General features: G+C 36.0%; 1 non-coding gene across 1 annotated transcript; it reads right to left on the bottom strand.

Moving 5' to 3' along the window:
- Nucleotides 1-1,014: 1,014 nt before the first annotated feature.
- Nucleotides 1,015-1,120, bottom strand: LOC149828443 (small nucleolar RNA R71). The gene has a single exon (XR_016434498.1). It is a non-coding gene; the product is annotated as a small nucleolar RNA R71 (small nucleolar RNA).
- Nucleotides 1,121-5,790: the final 4,670 nt, after the last annotated feature.

The following is a 5,790-nucleotide window of genomic DNA, read 5'->3' as shown; positions in this document are numbered from 1 at the left end:
TTCGACCCGTACTAGCCACGAAAGTGGAAAGTTGATTTTTATACTTTTGATTTACGATTTTCTAAATGCTTTTATTTAAAAAATATATATTTTAAAAATATCATTGCAAAAAGATCAACCAAATTTTGGTGTCGTTGTCGGGGAACAACGATTATATTCTATTATTTCTAATATTTTAGTTTATTAATATTTGTTTAGTTAGTTGTTTTTATTTGTTCTAGTTAGTAGGATTAGTTAGTAAATATAGGTTTTAACATAGTTAGTAAATATAGGATTCACATGTTGTTGCCTTAGGATTCACTGAATTACATGCCTCAAGGAGTGAATAGACAAGTGAGTTTTAAAGAACATAGTTTGTGATTTTCTATATCTGCTAATTTAGATTTAGATTTATTCTTGTTATTTAATATCATAGAATTATTCTGACATAGTTTAGATTAGTTTTACTGTTTCTACTTTTTGTTTTTGTAATTTCATTTTTAGTTTAGATTAGATTTAGGTTTGTTTCATACATCTGGTTTTAGTACCGGTGTATGCAGGGGTAGAGAAATTTAGGAGCTCCTCTTCACCCATTTAATCCAGAACCAGTGCATATCTTGAGAAGATCCAGAAGTCTGAATTGAATGGCAGAGCAGATAGAGCAACAGATTGAAAACCGTCCTTTGAGGGATTTCTTTATCCCTAACCAGTATACCCATGCGCCAGCCATTAGGAGACCAGAGATAGGAGCGCCTCAATATGAGATCAAGGCCAGCATTATTCAAATGCTACCTTCATTCTATGGCCTTGCTCATGAGGACCCATATAGGCATCTCGATGAGTTTTTAGAGATTTGTTCAACGGCCTGAATCAATAATTTCGGAGATGAGGATATGAAGTTGACACTCTTTCCATTCTCTCTAAAGGACAAGGCAAAGTATTGGTTCAAGACCTTGAACCCGGGGCAAATCGAGACATGCATTTAATTGCAGCGGGAATTCCTTAGGAAGTATTTTTCCATTGGTTGCACAAACCAATTTAGGCGAGCCATCACCAGCTTTTCGGAGATGAATGGTGAGAAATTTCACGAGACATGGGAACGTATGAAGGACCTGCTTAGGAAATGCCCACATCATCAAGTACCTAGGTGGAAGATAGTTCAAAGCTTTTATGATGGTCTATCCGAGAGGAACAGACAGATGATAGATTCATCCTGTGGTGGTACATTTATGTTGAAGAGCGAATATGAAGTGTGGGGGTTATTTGAGACATTAGCTGAGAATTCCTTGCACCACACGACTTCGTCTTCAGCATCTCATCTTGAGAGAGTTGTACCGAGTGGTCTCAAGAAGGGTGGGCTACTAGAGGTAGGTTCTACTGATGTGATTCAAAGTAAGGTTGATATGCTTGCGCATAAGTTGGACCAACTTTTAGCCAGACCATCCTATCAACCGACAGTGTGTACTCTATGTGCTAGTCCAGCATATGTCGTCACTGAGTGCCCTTCAGCAGCTCAGTACCCTGAATTTGTTCACGAACAAGTCTAAGCTGCTCAGGGGTTCGCCAGACCCGTCTATGACCCGTGTGCTTCTATGTATAATCTGGATTGGCAAAACCATCCTCATTTTTTGTGGAGAAATTCACCAGCATCATTTTATGTCCCTCCCATTCAGTAGGTTAGGCTCAGCTTTCCCATACAGACATATCAGAGGCCTAGTTACCCTCATTCATTCTCTACTTATCCCTCAGTTAGTACTCAGAAGCTTCCACAACAGTCATCTTTCGAGGAGAGACTTCTTCAAGCATTTCAGGAGGTGAAATCTCTAATCAAAATGCCTTTGAGAAGTGCAATCAGGTACTGAATACCCACACATAATCTATTGCCAAACTTGAGATACAAATGGGTCAATTAGCAGAGGCGTTGAGTAGGAGAACCGATGGTAGCTTGCCTAGCCAGCCTGTCATGAATCATAAAGGCAAGGAGCATAGTTCTGGGGGCATGTACATGAATGATACATCACAGCAATAGGTCAAAGCAGTGATGGCCCTTAGGAGCAGACACAAGTATCATGTAGCTCCAAGAGAGATGACCGATGAGCCTAGTGAGACCATGCCATCTACTCTTGCTCAGTCATCTCCCCCTCATGATGACAAGGATAGAGGTGAGTCTCCTCAGTAAGAGGAGGAGCCCCCAGAATATGTCCCTAAATCACCCTATCCTAAAGCATTAGAATCTCCCGTTGGCATCAGCAAGCAAGGAACCAAGGTGCAAGACATGCTTGAGATCTTCAAGCAAGTATGGATCAACCTTTCCTTGTTAGATGTCATTCAACAAGTTTCAGCATATGCCAAATTCTTGAAGGAACTATATACACAAAAGAAGAAATCTAGGGAAAAAGTTTCTACCAAGGTCCTTCTGACCGAGCAGGTGAGTACGATGCTTCAACATCAAACTCCACCAAAGCTCAAGGACCCTGGTGCCCTGATTATTTCATGCGTCATAGGAAATATCCGGATAGAGCGGGCATTGTTAGATCTTGGGGAAAGCGTAAATAGCTTATCTGGATATTTCTATGATTCTTTTGGGTTAGGAGAAATGAAGTTGACACCTATAACCCTACACCTAGTAGATCGTTCTGTCAAGGTTTCGAGAGGAATTCTAGAGGACGTGGTAGTGAAAGTGGAGGATTTTTATTTCCCAGTCGACTTCATTATCCTGAACATGGAGGGCATAGATAGTCATCATCAGACTCTGATTATTTTAGGCCGACCATTTTTTATGACAGCCAATGCATGTATCCACTGTCATACTGGAGTGATGGATTTATCCTTTGGCAACAAGAAGGTGAGACTAAATATTTTTAATGTTGTCATGGAACCCACCAGAGATGAGTCTTGTTTCCATGTAGATATTGTTTTTGGATCCGTCAAAAGTTCATATATGAGTTCAAATCATTGTTTAGATCTAATAATTACTCAAATCATGATTTTTAGACTTTTATTCATTCATCAAGACTTGATTTTCAAAATTTATCAAACATTAAAAATTTTTGGATGTTATATTCTACCCTCCTAAAAGAAAATTTTGTCCTCAAAATTTAATTACATGCTCAATCAAATAGATAGAGATATTTTTCTTGTATCTCATGTATCATAATCCTTCACAAATTAGTGTTGTCTTTTCTATCTCAATTTCAACTCCTTTTTGAAAAAAAAATACAAAATTGAGGTTTGTATTAATAGAGGAGACCTCAAATTCTTACCATAAAAGTAATGGTGCCCAGAGAATTTCATAGCAATAATAACGCTTCCACTGCGCCACTCTCATTCTGCTAGCTCCAATATAACCTCAATTTGAACTCAGATAATAAAGGTGAGATCAATTTATCTCAATTGAAAAGAAGATAAACCTACAAAGGTTTATTCTATTTGACGATGTAAATCAATTGACACAGGTTTATAACATGCATCATTGCATTATATTCTCATGGTCAAGGTATCCCAAGCTAACGTTTCACGTATCATACCATCACGATACTAGTATCTTGGCCAAGACACAACTACCGACACAAAATACATGACATACAACCATCACACATTGTACCCTTTCAGTATTGGCTCTCATGGCCAAAATTCCAATACCTCTTAGGAATGAGCTACAAGCATATCATGCCCACATACTCATAAGTACAAGCAACCAAGTATCATATTGATACTTGAGTCTAGGCCAAAATACGATACACACGACGATAGTTAACACAAAGGTTACCTCCAGAATACTTGACCGGTACCACAGATCATATATGTTCATCAATGTTAATAATCCATCATGTACCGTCACTATTAGTACTCTTTTGTATAAATTGATTTCATTTTATTCTGACATATCTCAATTCAGTTCTTTTGATTATTCATTTATCAGACAAAGATATCACAATCTTTAACCTAAGACTACCTAGGTATCTCATATCCACTTGCTATCGTCTATTGGTTTTGTTGTGGTAACATTAACACAGATCATACACATACAGTTCAAATTTAACAACACGAGCTCATATTGACAATCAAGATAATTTATATTAAGTCCAAAAATTTTTAGTATAGTCTATAACCCTACATCCAACCAATCTAGGTAGTATAGGTCTCCTTTCCTACAACCAATCTCAATCCTCATCCTTGGTAGTTGATCCACATAATACAATCAAGTGGAGAAAATGTAACATTACAATTAAGTTTGGTTCATTGTCCAACATAAATGAGGTTCATAGCATGGGAACATGGCGAACTTGAGAAACATTCAATTTCTTTTTTAAGGCAAGAAGTAGGAGTAACAGATCCAATCTTATACATAGGTCTAGAAGAGCCATTTGTAGTAAGAATAAATCCACTACAGAGAGAACAATTGGCTAGAATGGACTCATTAATCATTATATGACATGAGTTTCCTAAATCTATTAGCCAATCAGTAGACCTATTAAGGATACATGCAAAGACAATACCAAGAGTTGTCAAATCTCCTATTGAATATGCTCGAGAGTCTGAGCCTGTCCATCTTGCCCTAGGGATGCAATTATGTGGACACACCATATTACTCCATTGCATCTTGGGAAGTTAATTGTCGAGAGATGGAAGATACAACAGACCTATGCCAAAGTAATTGATCTGATATCACAAAGAGTGTGAAAGAAGATAATTACCCGTTTAGATGGTTGTGATGAGAGTCATATTTCATAAATCCCAGCAAGATTTTATAAAAATAATAGTTTGGTCACCACAAGTAATCACCTCACTGACCTCCAACTCGACATCCTCAAAATCCTAATGTTTTTTCTATGGTCATTTGAAGAACTAGCTTAGATATTCCTCAGCTAACCTCGTTCTTATCACCCTTAATTGAAACATTGGGCAACACTACCCTATGTTATTATATTTAGAAAATCATTATTCTAATGTCATTATTGAGTGAACGACCTTATGTATATAAATATCAGATATTTATTCTTAATGGATAAAAATGTCACTACCATTCATACATCTCATACTACATGAATGTTAGAACTTGTCTTATACATGAAAAAGGAAAGTCATAAATAGTCATGCATCCCATACTACATGATTGTTCTGACTTACCTTAGGCATGAATGTTTTTCTTTATCTTTTAATTATATTTTATATAGGCAAAAATATAATATAATTTAGGCAAGTACTTACAGTGTGATGCTGGAGGCAGGATAAAACTTCAACCAAATTTCCAAAACTCTACTCTGGTACCAACTGTAACACCCTAAGATTTTTAACCTTTGAAAAATGCGTAAAAATTATTATTTTTTAAATAAATAGTGAAAAATATTTTAAACTTTGGTTTAAAACCTCGGGTGTGTTACATTCTACAAACAATAATTTAAGTAAAGACATAATTAAATTCAAACAAGCATTATATACACAGTCATATACACAAGGTCCAGACAATTAAACATTTAAAATTAAAATTTAAAACAAATCCTAAATTAACCCTAGGATATTAGAAATATGGATTCTTCGATGCCACTCATGTCTACTATCCACTATTTGTAGAGTATTCCATACCTAAACCTATATTCTCCATAAAACGGGGTCAGACTTATGACAACCTGGTAAGTAATTATCAAATTCATATAATTCAAATATTAAGCATGATTCTAGTAATTCAAATTTATGTAACAAATAAAAATGCATGCTTTAGTAAACCATTATGCAATTTAAATCATGATTATATGATATATTAACAGGGCATATTTTTATATCTATTTGTGTGAGAGAAATGATATTTGT

This window comes from Nuphar pumila, chromosome 9 (genome assembly GCF_984573655.1).
Source record: "Nuphar pumila chromosome 9, dmNupPumi1.hap1.1, whole genome shotgun sequence".
In the NCBI taxonomy this organism is placed as follows: Eukaryota; Viridiplantae; Streptophyta; class Magnoliopsida; order Nymphaeales; family Nymphaeaceae; genus Nuphar; species Nuphar pumila.
Note: the sequence above shows the minus strand (reverse complement) of the source record. Positions and strands in the feature narration are given on the sequence as shown.